The sequence below is a fragment of the Macaca thibetana genome, chromosome 1, assembly GCF_024542745.1.
Source record: "Macaca thibetana thibetana isolate TM-01 chromosome 1, ASM2454274v1, whole genome shotgun sequence".
NCBI classification, from domain to species: domain Eukaryota; kingdom Metazoa; phylum Chordata; class Mammalia; order Primates; family Cercopithecidae; genus Macaca; species Macaca thibetana.
This window is the reverse complement of record NC_065578.1, coordinates 134,236,755-134,253,233: the sequence shown is the minus strand read 5'-3', so window position 1 is coordinate 134,253,233 and position 16,479 is coordinate 134,236,755. Positions and strand designations below refer to the sequence as shown.

Below are 16,479 nucleotides of genomic sequence, written 5' to 3'. Positions count from 1 at the left end.
CCTGTTCTGGGCGGGCCAGATATGGTGGAAGCTCAGGAGCTCAGGAGCCAGCAGGCCATTGGCTAGCGGCTCCAGCATCCCAATACGAGCCCAGAGGCCCCGGGCTGGTGGTACCGGCTGGAAACTGGCGGGCATGGCTGGGCCAGGCTCTTGTGGCAGCCAGGCGCCTCTGCTAGCGTCTATGGCCATACCACCCTGAACGCGCGAGATCTCCTCTGATCACAGAAGCTAAGCAGGGTAGGACCTTGTTAGTATTTGGATGGGATACCACCAGGGAATACAGGGTGCCATAGACTTTTTTGCTTTCTTGTCTTTCTTTTTTTCCATATTCCTTTCTTTCCTTCTCTCTCTCTCTATTCTTTCTTTCTTTTCTTTCTTTCTCTCTTTCTTTCCCTCTTTCTTTTTCTTTCTCTCTTTCTTTTTTCTTTCCTTCTTTCTTTCTTTCTTCTTTCTTTCCCTCTTTCTTCTTTCTTTCCTTATTTCTTTCTTTTCTTTCTCTTCCTTCCTTCTTCCTTCCTTCCTTCCTTCCTTCCTTCCTTCCTTCCTTCCTTCCTTCCTTCCTTCTTTCTTTCTTTTTCTTCTAGACGGAGTCTCACTCTATCACCAAGGGTGGAGTGCAGTGGCATGATCTTGGCTCTCTTCATGCTCTATCTCCCATGTTCACGCAATTCTCCTGTCTCATCCTCCTGAGCAATGGGGACTATAGGCACCTTCCCCCACGACGGCCCCATGTTTTGTCGTTTTAGCAGAGATGAGGTTTCACCGTGTTAGCCAGGCTGGTCTGCATCTCCTGACCTCATGATCCACACTCCTCAGATTCTCAACATGCTGTGGGTGCAGCCATGGTCCGTGGAGCCTGGCCTGCTGTAGTCTTTTGTGGTTTCAACCATCCCTCCCTTTCCCCTACTGTCACCATGTCTCCCAACTTCCCCAGATTCTGCTCCCAGTTTATCACCCTCCTACAATACCTCCGCAGCCGGGAATGTCCTTTTGGGGGTCCGCCACCAAAGTAAAACTGGCAGCAGCCTCCCACCGCTTCCACCTCGCCGTCGCCATGCCAGGAGCCTGAGTCCATCCTAGGAGGTCATGGGGCCAGACCATAAAGGCGCAGGTGCAGGTTCCCTGTCGTTCGCGCTGCCTCCCTGCCCCCGGAATGCCCAGGAGATTCAATGCACTCATCAGGCACCACCGCAAACTTCCAAACATGGGGAAGGGGCGGCAGGGGAAGTGGGTGCCACACTCACCAACCAAGACCTCTGCTCCACAACGCAGGGGCTGCTTTATCAGGGGGAAGGACATTGCTTTGCCAGCCACCAGGAAAACAGACCCTGTGAATCTGGATTCCATTGCCACCAATTTCGTGTAAACTCCAGTCCTAAGGACATGCCAGAGACCCAGGCCTTGGGCAATGTATGCATGCCTGGTGCCACGGCTCCCGCCAAATGGATGGATGAACTCTGCAAATCTAGGGGCCCAATGCACCGCACCAGGAGCACAGGGAATCGCCAACATAGGAAGGAGCCTACGAAACTCACCTCCAAAATAAGCCATTAATCAAAGACAACACCCATATCAGCTCTGTGTTGCTCCTCTTGCATGCATGGCCTGGCCACCTTGTCCTGGCCCAGCCCAGGCTCCCTCCACCCTATCCCGGTCTGCTCAAAAGGGCCCTGCCTACAGGAGCAGGGCACTCCATCTTCAAGGCTTTATCACTCTCGCTTTTTAGCTCCCTCCCCCTCTCTCTTCTGGGTTTGCCCCTGCACCTCCCACTACGTCTGTTGCCTTCCCTCTGTCTCTCTGTCTCTCTCTCTCTTTCTGTATCCCACTCTCTTTCTCTGAATCTCTGTCTGTCTGTTTCCCTCTACCCTTCCCCTGTCTCTCGATGGATGTCTCACTCCCTCCTTTGGTTCCAATCTCTCCATCCATCTCTTCCTTGCTCTCCTTCAAGCCGTTTGTGTGTACGTGCATGTGTGCATGTGTGTGTGTGTTTCTGTGTGTGTGTGCTTGCCTGTGTGTGTTCCCGAGTGCGAGAGCCTGGGTGTGTCTGCGTGTGGGGCTGTGGATTTGCTCCTGGTGGTGGTGGCGTGTGTCTGGGTTTCTCTCAGCCCCTCTTGCTGGAGATCAGGGTGCCAGTTCTAGTGCCAACCAGGGGCAAAGCAGGGCCACCCCGAAACCTGAACCCCCCATGCCCTGTTGCCCACCGGCCGGGTCTTGGTCGGGATAAACAACCATAGTGTCAGTGTTGTGAGAAAAAGTCCATGTGCAGCTCAGCCGCCGGTTCACCCTTGGCCAGCCCTTATGGCTCTAGCTTGTGGGGCAAGAGAGGGCCTCACAGGAGCTCGTGAGTCACCGGGATCCAAAAGAGTACCTCCATGACAGGGCGGAGGACTGGACGGGGTCCCAGGATTCTGGGCCCTGGGCCCTGATGCCTGGGAGCATTCCCCATTCCAAGCAGGCCCAACATGGTGGAAGCTCGGGAGCTCGGGAGCCAGAGAAGGCCGCGGGCCAACGTCTTAGCGTTCCCTATCCTAGCCTGGTGTCCCCAGGCTGACGGTGCCAGCTGGAAGCTGACAGGCATGGCTGGGCTGGGCTCTTGGGGCAGCTAGGTGCCTCTGCCAGCGTCTACAGCCAAACTACCCTGAATGCACCTGATCTCGTCTAATCTCAGAAGCTGAGCATGGTCGGATCTGGTTAGCACTTGTATGGGAGACCACCTGGGAATACTGGGTGCTGTAGGCTATTTTGCTTTCTTTCTTGTCTTTCTTTCTTTTCTACCTTCGTTTCTTTCCTTCTCTCTCTCTTCTTTCTTTTTCTTTGTCTCTTTCTTTCTTTCTTCTTTATTTCCTTCTTTCCTTCTATTCTTTCTTTCCCTCTTTATTTTCTTTGTCTCTCTTTCTTTCTTCTTTCTTTCCTACTTTCTTTCTTTTCTCTTTCTTTCTCTCTCCATTTCTTTCTTCCTTTCTTTCTCTCCTTCTTTCTTTCTTTTTTCTTTCTTTCTTCTTGCTGTCCTTCTTTCTTCCATTTCTTTCTCTCTCTCTCTTTCTTTCTATCTTTCTTTCTTTTATTTCCTTCTTTCCTTATCTTCTTTCTCCCTTCCTTTCTTTCTATCTTTCTGTTTTCTTTCTTTCTTTTTCTTTCTTTCTTCTTTCTTCCCTTCTTTCTTTCTTTCCTTCCTTCTTTCTGTCTTTCTTTTCTTTCTTTCTTTCCTTCCTTCTTTCTTTGTTTCTTTCTTCTTTGTTTCCTTCTTTCTTTTCTTTCTTTCTCTCTGTTTCTTTTTTCTTTCATCCTTCCTTCCTTTCTTCCTTTGTTTTTCCTTCCTTCCTTCCTTCCTTCCTTCCTTCCTTCCTTCCTTCCTTCCTTCCTTCCTTCCTTCCTTCCTTCCTTCCTTCCTTCCTTCCTTCCTTCCTTCCTTCCTTCCTTCCTTCCTTCCTTCCTTCCTTCCTTCCTTCCTTCCTTCCTTCTTTCTTTTTCTTCCAGATGGAGGTTCGCTCTGTCACCCAGGCTGGAGTGCAGTGGCGCGATCTCAGCTCACTGAAAGCTCGGCCTCCCGGGTTCACGCCATCTTCCTGTCTCAGTCTCCCGAGCACCCGGGACTGCAGTCGCTAGCCACCATGCCCAGCTCATGTTTTGTAGTTTTTGTAGAGACGAGTTTTCACTGTATTAGCCAGGCTGGTATACATCCCCTGATCTTGTGATCTACCTTCCTTGGCATCCAAAAGTCCTGGCATTATAAGTGTAATCCAATGTGCCCAGCTTGCTGTAGGCTTTTGTGGCTTCCCCCTCCCTCCCTTCCCCCTACTGTTGCCATGCTTCCCAACCACCCCTGACTCTGCTCCCCCTTAATCGCCCACCTACACCCCAGCCACAACTGGGGATCTCCTGCTGGGTGTTCGCACAGAAACACCACCAGGCAGCAGCATCCCACCACTTCCTCCTCGCCACCACCCTCTCAGGACCCATTCTTCAGCCCTGGAGGGCAGGGGACCAGACCTCAAAAGCGCAGGCGGGGGTTCCCTGCTGTTCGCACTGCCTTCCTGCTACCGGAATGCCCAGGCGATTCAATGCATTCATAGGGCACCGCCACAACCTTCCAGTCCAGGGGAAGGGGCAGGCAGGGGCAGCGGGTGCCACACACACCAGCCAAGAACTCCGCTCCAGATCGCAGGGGCCACTTTATCTGGAGGAAGGACATTGCTTTGCCAGCCACCAGGAAAGCAGTCCCTGTGCAACCAGATTCCACTGCCAGCAACTTCATGTAAACTAGAGCCCTGAGGACATGCCAGAGACCTAGGCCTTGGGCCCAGTGGGCACGCCCGGTTCCACGACTCCCGCCAAATGGGCGGGTGCCCTCAGCTAATCAAGGGGCCCGATGCACCACACCAAGAGTGCAGGGAGGTGCCAACAAAGGAAGGAGACTATGAAACCCACTTACAAAGAGAGAAATTAATCCATGACAAAACCCGTCTCAGCGCTCCGTTGCTCTTTTCATATGGACGGCCTTGACACACTATTCTGGCCCAGCCCAAGCCCCCTCCACCCTAACCCGGCCGGATCAAGAGGGCCCTGCCTACTGGAGCAGGGCGCTCTCTCTCCAAGGCTCTATCGCTCTAGCTGTCTAGCTCCCTCCGCCTCTCTCTTCTGGGTTTGCCTCTGCACCTTGCGCTACTTCTGTCGCTTTCCCTTTGTATCTCTGTCTCTCTCTCTTTCTCTGTCTCTCTCTGTTTCTCTGAATCTTGGTCTGTCTCTTTCCCTCTCTCGCTTGCTGTCTCTCTCCCTCCCTCAGTTTCAATCTCTCCATTCATCTCTTCCTTGCTCTACTTCCAGCCGTTTGTGTGTGCGTGCATGTGTGTGTGCGTGTGTGTGTGTGTCTGTGTATGAGCCACAGCCCCTCCTGCTGGGGATCAGATTGCCGGCTGTAGTGCCAGCCTGGGGCAAAGCAGGGCCTTCCCCCAACCCCCAACAGCCCACGCCATCTTGCTCACCGGCCAGATCTTGGTTGGGACAAGCTACCATGGTGGGGGAGTTGTGGGAAAAAGACCACACGCAGCTGGACTGGCTGTTCACACGTCGCCAGCCCAGACGGCGCTGGGTGGTTGGGGCAAGAGGGGGCCTCATAGGCGCTCCTGAGCGGCCAGGGATCCAAAAGAATGATGCCATGGCAGGGTTGAGGACCAGACAGAGTCCCAGGATCATCGGCCCTTGGCCCTGATGCCTTGGAGCACTCCCTGTTCCAAGCAGGCTAACGTGGTGGAAGTTTGGGAGGTCGGGAGCCAGGGGATGGCTGTGGTCAAGTGGTTTGGGGGTCCCGATAGAAGCCCAGAGGCCCCGGGCTGGCAGTGCCAACTGGAAGCCGGCGGACATTGCTGGGCTGGGCTCTTGGGGCACCCAGGTGCCTCTGCTGGCATGTTTGGCCATATCACCCTGAACTTGCCCGATCTCGTCTGATCTCGGAAGCTAAGCAGGGTCATGCCTGGTTAGTACTTGGGTGGGAGACTGCCTGGAAATACCGGGTGCTGTAGGCTTTCTTGTCTTTCTTTCCATTCTACCTTCCTTTCTTCCATTCTCTCTCTCTTTCTTCTTTCTTTCTTTCTTTCTTTCTTTCTTTCTTTCTTTCTTTCTTTCTTTCTTCTTTTTTCTTTCTTTCTTTCTTTCTTTCTTTCTTTCTTCTTTCTTTCTCTCTTCTTTCTTCTTTCCTTCTTTTCTTTCATTATTTCTCTGTCCCTTCCTTAATTTCTTCTTACTTTTCTTTCTTTCCCTCTTTCCTTCTTTCTTACTTTCTTCTTTGTCTCCTTTATTTCTTTTCTTTCTTTCTCTCTCTTTCTTCCGTTTTTCTTTTTCTTTCTCTCTTTCTTCTTTCTTTCCTTCTTTCTTTCTTGTCTTTCTTTCTTAATTTCTTTCTTCTTTCTTTAATTCTTTCTTTCTTTTCTTTCTCTCTTTCTTTCTTTCTTTTTCTTTCTTTCCTTCTTCCTTTCTTTTCTTTCTTTCTGTTTCTCTCTCTCTTTCTTTCTTACTTTCTTCCTTTCCTTCTTTTTCTTACAAATGGAATCTCACAATGTCACCCAGCCTGGAGTGCAGTGGTGCAATCTCGGCTCACTGCAAGCTCCACCTCCTGGGTTCACGCCATTATCCTGTCTCAGCCTCCCAAGAAGCGGGGAATACAGGCACCCGCCACCACACCCGGGTCATGTTTTGTAGTTTTAGTAGAGACAGGGTTTCTCCATGTTAGCCAGGCTTGTCTGGGTCTCCTGACCTCGTGATCCATTCTCCTTGGATTCCCAAAATGCTGGGATTACAAGTATGATTCACCATTCCAGGCCTGCTGAAGGCTTTTGTGGCTTCCCCTCTCCCTCCTTTTCTCCTACTGTAGACATGTTTCCCAACCTCCCCTGACTCTGCTCCCACTTTATGGAACTCCTATACCTCTACCGCAGCCAGGGACTTCCTCTTGGGTGTTCGCCATGAAAGCACAACCAGGCAGCAGCCTCCCACCACTTCTGCCTGGCCACCACCAAGCCAGGAGCCCGAGTCCATCCCGGGAGTGCAGGGGGCGGGACAATAATGGGGCAGACGCAGTTTCCCTGCTGTTCGATGTGCCTTCCCGCTCCCAGAATGCCCAGGTGATTCAATCCACTCATCCGGTGCCATTGCAACCTTCCAATCCTGGGGAAGGGGCGGGCGGGTGCAGCAGATGCCACACACGCCAGAAAAGACCTCTGCTCCAGAACGCACGGGCCGCTTTATCCAGGGGAAGGACATTGCTTTCCCAGCCACCAGGAACATAGTCCCTGTGCACCCCGATACCCATTGCCACAAACTTCATGTAGACTCCAGTCCCAAGGACATGCAAGAGACCCAGCCCTTGGGCCCCGTGGGCACACCCAGTGCCACGGCTCCTTCCATACGAGCGGGCAACTCTGCAAATTAAGTGACCCACTGAACAGCACCAAGAGGACAGGGAGGTGCCAACAAAGAAGGAGCCTCCAACACCCACCTCCAAAGCAAGCAATTAATCCAAGGGAAAACCTGTCACAGTGCTTCCATGCTCCTCTCACATGAACGGCCTGGCCATCCTGTTCTGGTCCAGCCCAAGCCACCTCCACCCTATCCCGGCCTGCTCAAAAGGTCCCTGCCTAATTGAGCAGGGTGCTCCCTCTCCAAGGCTCTATCACTCTTTCTGTCTACCTCCCAACCCCTCTCTCTTCTGGATTTGCCCCGCAACTTGCGATATTTCTGTCACCTACACTCTGTCTCTCTGTCTCTCTCTCTTTCTCTGTCCCTCTCTCTTTCTCTGCCTCTCTGTATGACTCTTTCCCTGCTCCGCTCCCCTGTCTCTCTCGATTGCTGTCTCTATCCTTCCCTCAGTTTCAATCTCTCCATCCATCTCTTCATTGCTCTACTTCAAGCCGTTTGTGTGTGCGTGCATGTGTGTGTGTGTGTGTGTCTGTGTACCTGTGCTCGCGCGTGTGTGGGTTCCCACGCACGAGCGCCCAGGTGTGTCTGTCTGGGGCTGTAGATTTGCTCCCTGTGGTGGTGGGGTGTGTCTGGTTTTCTCTCAGCCCCTCTCACTGGGGATCAGGCTGCCAGGTCTTGTGCCAGCCTGGGGCAGAGGAGAGCATTCCCCAACCCCGAACCCCCCCCACGTCCTCTTGCCCACCAGCCGGGTCTTGGTCAGAACAAGCGACCGTGGTTGGGGCTTTGTGAGAAAAAGGTCACGCGCGGCTGAGCAGGCTGTTAGAACTTGGCCAGTCCTGATGGCTCTGTGTGGGTGCTTCAAGTGGGGGTCTTGCAGGACTTCCTGAGTGGCCAGGGATCCAAAAGAATACCTCCATGACGGGGCAGAGGACGGGACGGTGTCCCAGGATCGTGGACCCTGGACCCTGACACCTCAGAGCACTCCCTGTTCTGAGCCGGCCTGACGTGGTGGAAACTCGGGAACTCCAGAGCCGGGGGAAGGCAGCGGGCCAGCTGCTTGGGGGTCCAGATCCGAACCCGGGTGCCCCGGGCTGGTGGCACTGGCTAGAAGCTGGCGGGCATGGCTGGGCCGGGCTCTTGGGGCAGCCAGGCACCACTGCTGGCGTCTATGGCCATACCACACTGAACTCGCCCGATCTCATCGGATCTCAGAAGCTAAGTGGTGTCGGGCCTGGTTAGTACTTGGATGGGAGACCATCTGGGTATACTGGGTGCTGCAGGTCTTTTTGCTTTGTTTCTTGACTTTCTTTCTTTTCTACCTTCCTTTCTTCCTTTCTCTGTCTCTTCTTTCTTTCTTTCTTTTCCTTCCTTCCTTCCTTCCTTCCTTCCTTCCTTCCTTCCTTCCTTCCTTTCTTTCTTTCTTTCTTTCTTTCTTTCTTTCTTTCTTTCTTTCTTTCTTTCTTTCTTTCTTTCTTTCTTTCTTTCTTTCTTTCTTTCTTTTTCTTTCTTTCTTTCTTTCTTTCTTTCTTTCTTTCTTTCTTTCTTTCTTTCTTTCTTTCTTTCTTTCTTTTTCTTTCTTTCTTTCTTTCTTTCTTTCTTTCTTTCTTTCTTTCTTTCTTTCTTTCTTTCTTTCATCTTTCTTTTTCTTCCAGACAGAGTCTCGCTCTGTCACCCAGGCTGCAGTGCAGTGGCGCAATCTCAGCTCACTGCATGCTCGGCATCCCAGGTTCGCACCATTTTCCTGCCTCAGCCTCCCGACCGCCTGGGACTATAGGCGCCCTCCAGCATGCCCAGCTCATATATTGTAGTTTCAGTAGAGACGGGGTTTCACCATGTTAGCCAGGCTAGTCTGGATCTCCTGACCTCGTGATCCACCCGCCTCGGCCTCCCAAAGTGCTGGGATTACGGGCATGATCCACCACATACCGTAGGCTTTTGTGGCTTTCCCCCTCCCTCCCTTCCCCCTACTGTCGCCATGCTTCCCAACCTCCCCTGACTCTGCTCCCACTTTATGGCCTGCCTACACCCCCGCCACAGCCAGGGACCTCCTCCTGGGGGTCCTCCACCAAAATACCACTGGGAAGCAGCATCCCACTACTTCCGCCTTGCCGCCGACCAGTCAGGAGCCTGTACAGGTGCGGGTTCCCTGCCATTCATGGTACCTTCCTGCTCTGGAATACCCAGGTGATTCAGTCTACTCATCCTTCGCTGCCCTCCAATTTGGGGGAAGGGGAGGGCAGGGGCAGCAGGTGCCACACACGCTAGCCAAGACCTCTGCTCCAGAATGCAGGGCTGCTTTATTTGGGAGAAGGACATTGCCTCGCCATCCACTGGGAAAACAGTTGCTGTGCACCCAGATTCTTATTGCCACCAACTTCGTGTAAATTCCAGTCCCGAGGACACACCAGAGACCCAGGCCTCAGGACCAGTGGGCACGCCCACTGACACGGCTCCTGCCAATCGGGCGGGCGCACTCTGCAGATCAATGTGACCACCGCACCACACCAAGAACATTACGAGATGCCAACAAAGGAAAGAGCCTAGGAAACGCACCTCCAAAGCAAGTAATTTATCCAGGACAAAACCCCTCTAGGCGCTCCATTGCTCCTCTTGCATGGACGGCCTGTCCACCCTGTTCTGGCCCAGTCCAATGGCCTGCTCAAAAGGACCCTGCCTACCAGAGCAGGGTGCTCCTTCTCCAAGGCTCTATCAATCTCGCTCTTTACCTCCCTGTGCCTCTCTTTTCTGGATTTGCCCCTGCACCTCACGCTACTTCTGTCACCTTCCCTCTGTCTCTCTGTCTCTCTCTCTTTCTCTGTCCCTCTCTCTTTCTCCGCCTCTCTGTACATCTCTTTCCCTCTCCACTTCCCCTGTCTCTCTCAATCACTGTATCTCTCCCTCCCTCGATTTCAATCTCTCCATCCATCTCTTCCTTCATCTCCTTCAAGTCATTTGTGTGTGTGTGCACTTGTGTGTGTGCGTGTGTGTATGCATGTGTCAGTGTGTGTGCTCTCATGCGTGCAATTTACCGTGCATGTGTGTCCATGTGTGTCTGTGTGTTGGGCTGTGGATTTGCTCCTGGTGGTGGTGGGGTGTGTCTGGGTTTCTCTCAGCCCCTCTCGCCGGGGATCAGGCTGCTGGACCTAGTGCCAACCCGGGGCAAACCAGGGCCATCCCGCAACCCACAACCCCCCACTCTCTTGCCCACTGGCCGGGTCTTGGTTTTGACAAGCAACTGTGGTGGGGGCGGTGTGAGAGAAAGACCATGTGAGATGTGTCCGGCTGTTGTCCCTTGGACAGCCCTGATGGCTCTGATTTGGTGGATCAAGAGGGGGCCTCGCAGGAGCTACTGAGCGGCCAGGTATCCAGAAGAATATCTCCGCGACAGGGTGAAGGATCAGATGGGGTTCCAGGATCATTTTCCCTGCACCCTGAAGCCTCAGAGCACTCCCTGTTCTTAGAGGGTCTGATGTGTTGGAAACTCGGCAGTTTGGAAGCCATGGGAAGGCTGCTGTCGATCGTCTCTGGGGTCCCGATACGAGCCCGGCAGCCCTGGGCTGGCGGTGCTGGCTGGAATCAGGCGGGCATGGATGGGCTGGGCTCTTAGGGCAGCCAGGCACCTATGCTGGCGTCTACGGACCTACCAACCTGAACGCACCTGAGCTCGTATGATCTCTAGAAGCTAAGCAGCATTGGGCCTGGTTAGTACTTGGATGGGAGGCCGCCTGGGAACACTGGTTGCTGTAGGCTTTTTTGTTTTCTTTCTTGTCTTTCTTTTCTACCTTCCTTTCTTCCCTTCTCTCTCTCTCTTCTTTCATTCTTTCTTTTTTCTTTCTTTCTTTCCTTCTTTCTTCCTTCTTTCCTTTCTCTCTTGTGTTGTTTCTTTCTACGTTTCTTTCTTTTCTTTCTCTCTCTTTCTTCTTTCTTTTTTCTTTCTTTCTCTCTTTCTCTCTCTCTTTCTCTCTCTCTTTCTTTCTTTCTTTCTTTCTTTCTTTCTTTCTTTCTTTCTTTCTTTCTTTCTTTCTTTCTTTCTTTCTTTCTTTCTTTCTTTCTTTCTGCCTTCCTGCCTTCCTGCCTTCCTGCCTTCCTGCCTTCCTTCTTTCCTTTTCTTCCAGAGGGAGTCTCACTTTGTCACCCAGGGTGGAGTGCTGTGGCACGATCTCGGCTCACGGCAAGCTCTGCCTCCTGGGTTCACGCCATTCTCCTTCCTCAGCCTCTCGAGCAGCTGGGACTACAGGCGCCCACCACCATGCCCGGCTCATGTTTTGTAGTTTTTTGCAGATGCGGTGTCACTGTGTAAGCCAGGCTGGTCTGGATCTCCTGATCTTGTGATCCACCTGCCTCGGCCTCCCAAAGTGCTGGGATTACAGGTGTGATCCACCATGCCCAGCCTGCTGTAGGCTTTTGTGGCTTTCCCCTTCCCTCCCTTCCCCCTACTGTCGCCATGCTTCCCAACCTCCCCTGACCATGCTCCCCATTTATGGTCCCCTTACACTCCCGCTGCAGCCAGGGACCTCCTACTGGGGGGTCGCCACCAAGGCACCACCAGGCAGCAGTATCCCAGCGCTTCTGCTTCACTGCCACCTGCCAGGAGCCTGATTCCAACGCAGGAGGGAGGGGGCCGGACCCCAAAGGCATAGGTGCGTGTTTCCTGCTGTTCGTGATGCCTTCCCGCTCCCGGAACACCCAGGTGATGCAATACACTCATCGGGCACCACTGTAACCTTTCAAACCAGAGGAAGAGGCAGGCAGGGGCAGCGGGTGCCGCACAGGTCAGCCATGACCTCCGTTCCAGAAAGCAGGGGTTGCTTTATCTGGTGGAGGGACATTGCTTCGCCAGCCGCCAGGGAAACTCTCCCTGTGCACCCAGATTCCCATTGTCACAATCTTGTTAACTCCAGTTCCGAGGACACACCAGAGACCAAGGCCACGGGCCTCGTGGGCATGCCTGATGCCATGGCTCCCATCAAAGAGGCAGGAGTACTCTGCAAATCAAGGGACCCACCGCACTGCACCAAGAGCACAGGAAGTTGCCAACAAAGGCAGGAGCCTAAGATACCTACCTCCAAAACAAGCAATTAATCCAAGACGACATCTGTATCAGCACTGCGTTGCTCCTCTCGCATGGATAGCCTGGCCACCTGGTTCTGGCCCAGCCCAAGCCCTCTTGACCCTATCCCAGTCTGCTCAAAAGGGCCCTGCCTACCGGAGCAGGGTGCTCCCTCTCCATGCCTCTATCTCTCTCGCTGTCTAGCTCCCTCCCCCTCTCTCTTCTGGGTTTGCCCCTGCACCTCCCACTACTTCTGACACCTTCCTTCTGTCTCTCTGTCTCTCTCTGTCCCACTCTCTTTCTCTGAATCTCTGTCTGTCTCTTTCCCTCTCCCTTTCCCCTGTCTCTCTCGATGGATGTCTCACTCCCTCCTTCGGTTTCAATCTCTCCAACTATCTCTTCCTTACTCTCCTTCAAGCTGTTTGTGTGTGCATGCATGTGTGTGTGTGTGTGTGTGCGTGCCCACACATGTGTGGGATCCCTCGCGCGAGAGCCCGGGTGTGTCTGTGGATTTGCTCCTGGTGGTGGTGGCATGTCTGGGTTTCTCTCAACCCTCCTCGCTGGAGATAAGGCTGAGGGCTCTACTGCCAGCCTGGGGCAAAGCAGGGGTTTCACCCAACCCGGAACCCTCCACACCCTCTTGACCACAGGCCGGGTCTTGGTCGGGATAAACGACCATGGTGTTGGTGTTGTGAGAAAAAGTCCACACGCTGCTCAGTCGCCTGTTCGCCCTTGGTGAGTCATGATGGCTCTGGCTGGTTAGGGCAAGAGGGGGCCTTGCAGGAGCTCCTGAGCAGCCAACAATCCAATGGAATACCTCCGCTATGGGGTGGAAGACTGGACGGGGTCCCAAGATAGTGGACCCAGGCACTGACTCCTCAGAGTGCTCCCTGTTATGAGCCCAATGTGGTGGAAGCTCAGGAGCTCGGGAAGCGGAGTAAAGACATGGCGAGTGCCTCAGGGGTCCCAATCTGAGCCCACCGGACCCAGCTTGGGGGTGCCGGCTGGAAGCTGGTGGGCATGGCTGGGCTGGGCTCTTGGGACAGCCAGGCACCTCTGCTGGCGTCTACGGCCATACCACCCTGAACACGCCAAATCTCGTCTGTTCTGGGAAGCTAAGCAGAGTCGGGCCTTTTTAGTACTTGGATGGGAGACTGCCTGGGAATACAGGGTGCAGTAGGTTTTTGGCTTTCTTTCTTTCTTTCTTTCTTTTTCTTTCTTTCTTTCTTTCTTTCTTTCTTTCTTTCTTTCTTTCTTTCTTTCTTTCTTTCTTTCTTTCTTTCTTTCTTTCTTTTTCTTTCTTTCTTTCTTTCTTTCTTTTTTTCTTTCTTTCTTTCTTTTTCTTTCTTTCTTTCTTTCTTTCTTTCTTTTTTTTCTTTCTTTCTTTCTTTCTTTCTTTCTTTCTTTCTTTCTTTCTTTCTTTCTTTCTTTCGGTCTCTCTCTCTCTCTCTTCTTCCAGACGGAGTCTCACTCTATCACCCAAGTTGGAGTGCAGTGGCGTGATCTTGGCTCACTTCAAGCTCCATCTCTCATGTTCACACCACTCTCCTGTCTCAGCCTCCTGAGCAACATGGACTATAGACGCCTGCTCCCACGCCGGCCTCATGTTTTGTAGTGTTAGTAGCAGAGACAAGATTTCCCCGTGTTAGCCAGGCTGGTCTGGATCTCCTGACCTCATGATCCACACTCCTCGGAATCGCACGTGCTGTGGTTGCAGCCATGATCCACGGAGCCTGGCTTGCTGTCGTCTTTTGTGGCTTCAACCATCCCTCCCTTTCCCCTACTGTTGCCATGCTTCCCAACTTCCCCCATTCTGGTCCCACTTTATCCCCCACCTACAACACCGCTGCAGCTGGGGACATCCTCTTGGGGATCTGCCACCAAAGCACATCTGGGCATCAGCGTCCCACCACTTACAACTCACTGCCACCATGCCATGAGCCTGGGTACATCCCAGGAGGTCAGGGGGCAGACCATAAAGGTGCAGGCGCAGGTTCCCTGCCATTGGCGGTGCCTTCCAACTCCCGGAATGCCCAGGAGATTCAATGCACTCATTGGGCACCACCGCAACCTTCCAAAGAGGGGGAAGGGGTGGGCAGGGGCAGTAGGTGCCACACACACCAACCAAGACCACCGCTCCAGAATGCAAGAGCCTTTTTATCCGGGGAAAGGACATTGCTTTGCCAGGCACCAGGAAAACAGTCCTTGTGCACCCAGATTCCATTGCTACCAACTTCGTGTAAACTCCAGTCCCGAGGACATGCCAGAGACCCAGGCCTCGGGCAACGTGGGTATGCCCAGAGCCACGGCTCCTGCCAAATGGACGGGTGAACTCCGCAAATGTAGGGGCCCAATGCACTCCACCAGGAGCACAGGGAAGTGCCAACATAGGGAGGAGCCTAGGAAACCCAACTCCAAAATAAGCCATTAATCCAAGACAACATCCGTATCAGTGCTGCGTTGGTCCTCTTGCATGGACGGCCTGGCTACCCTGTTTTGGCCCAGTCCAACCCCACTCCACCCTATCCCAGTCTGCTCAAAAGGGCCATGCCTACCAGAACAGGGCGCTCCATATCCAAGCCTCTATCACTCTCGCTCTTTAGCTCCCTCCCATTCTCTCTTCTGTGTCTGCCCCTTAACTTCCTGCTACTTCTGTCACCTTCCCTCTCTCTCTCTCTCCCTGCTTCCCAACCTCCCCTGACTCTGTTCCCCCTTTATTGCCTGCCTACACCACCGCCACAGCTGGAGACCTCCTCCTGGGGGTCCACCACCAAAGCACCTCCAGGCATCAGAATCCCACTGCTCCCACCTCACTACTGCACTACTAGGAGCCCGGCTCCAGTCCGGGAGGGCAGGGGTACGAACACTAAAGGTGGAGGCGCAGGTTCCCTACCATTCACCATGCCTTCCCGCTCTTGGAATAACCAGGAGATTCAACCCACTCAGTGGGCACCATTGCAAACTTTCAAACTGGGGAAAGGGGTGGGCAGTGGCAGCAGGTGTCACACATGCCAGCCAAGACCTCAGCTCCAGAATGCAGGGGCAGCTTTATCCGGGGGAAAGACATTGCTTCACCAGCCACCAGGAAAACAGTTCCTGTACACCTGGATTCCCATCGCCACCATCTTCATGTAAACTCCAGTCCCAAGGACACTCCACAGACCCAGCCCTTGGGCTCCGTGGGCACGCCTGTCCCCACGGCTCCCACCAAACATGAAGGTGCAATCTGCCAATCAAGGGGCCCACCGAATCGCACTAAGAGCACATGGAGGTACCAACAAAGGAAGCCGCCTACGAAAACCATCTCCAAAGCAAGCAATTAATCCAAGACAAACCCCTCTCAGCGCTCCGTTGCTCGTCTCGCATGGGCGGCCCGGTCACCCTCCTCTGGACCAGCCCAACCCCCCTCCACCCTATCCTGGCCTGCTCAGAAGGGCCCTGCCTTAAGGAACAGGGAGCTCTCTCTCCATGGATCTGTCACTGTTGCCCTCTAGCTCCCAACCCCTCACTCTTCTGGGTTTTCCCCTGCACCTCATACTCCTTCTGTCGCCTTCCCTCTGTCTCTTTGTCTCTCTCTCTTTCTCTGTCCCTCTCTCTTTCTCTGTCTCTCTCTATGTCTCTATCCCTCTCCCCCTCCCCTGTCTCTCTCAATCGCTCTCTCTCTCCCTCCCTTGGTTTCAATCTCTGCATCCATCTCTTCCTTGCTCTCCTTTGAGCCATGCATGTGTGCATGCATGTGTGCATGCATGTGTGTGTGTGTGCGTGTGCCTGCACTCGCGCATGTGTGGGTTCCCGTGCGAAAGCGCCCGGGTGTGTCTGTGTGTGGGGCTGTGCATTTTCTCCTGGTGGTGGTGCAGTGTGTCTGGGTTTCTCTCAGCCCCTTTCGCCGGGGATCGGGCTGCTGGCTCTAGTGCCAGCCTGGGGCAAAGCAGAGCATCCCCCAACCCCCAACCACCCACGCCCTCTTGCCCACCGGCCGGTTCTTGGTCGTAACAAGTGACCGTGGTTGGGGCATTGTGAGGAAAAGGCCAGCTGCGTCTGGGCAGCCTCTTCGATCTTCGCCAGTCCTGACAACTCTGGGTGGTAGGGCAAGAGGAGACCTCGCAGGAGTTCCTGAGCGGCCAGGAATCCCCCCTAACGTGCAAGATCTCATCTGATCTCAGAAGCTAAGCAGGGTCGGGCCTGGTTAGTACCTGGATGGGGGACTGCGTGGGAATACCAGGTGCTGTAGGGTTTTTGTTTTCTTTCTTGTCTTTCTTTCTTTTCTACATTCATTTCTTTCCTTCTCTCCTTCTCTCTTCTTTCTTTCCTTTCTTTCTTTCTCTGTTTCTTTTTTTTTTTTTTTGTATTTTTTAGTAGAGACGGGGTTTCACCGTGTTAGCCGGGATCGTCTCTCGATCTCCTGACCTCGTGATCCGCCCATCTCGGCCTCCCAAAGTGCTGGGATTACAGGCTTGAGCCACCGCGCCCGGCCTTCTCTGTTTCTTTCTTTCCTTTTTTCTTTCTTTCTTCTTTCT

The 16,479-nt window shown here is 53.4% G+C and overlaps 6 pseudogenes; all 6 read left to right on the top strand.

Moving 5' to 3' along the window:
• Positions 1-177: 177 nt before the first annotated feature.
• LOC126945059 (uncharacterized) lies at positions 178-296 on the top strand (annotated as a pseudogene).
• A 2,324-nt stretch (positions 297-2,620) lies between these two features.
• LOC126943947 (uncharacterized) lies at positions 2,621-2,739 on the top strand (annotated as a pseudogene).
• Positions 2,740-5,403: 2,664 nt separating this feature from the next.
• Positions 5,404-5,522, top strand: LOC126943902 (uncharacterized; annotated as a pseudogene).
• A 2,554-nt stretch (positions 5,523-8,076) lies between these two features.
• On the top strand, positions 8,077-8,195 carry LOC126944955 (uncharacterized; annotated as a pseudogene).
• A 2,347-nt stretch (positions 8,196-10,542) lies between these two features.
• On the top strand, positions 10,543-10,662 carry LOC126943979 (uncharacterized; annotated as a pseudogene).
• A 2,364-nt stretch (positions 10,663-13,026) lies between these two features.
• Positions 13,027-13,145, top strand: LOC126943911 (uncharacterized; annotated as a pseudogene).
• The last annotated feature ends 3,334 nt before the right edge of the window (positions 13,146-16,479 follow it).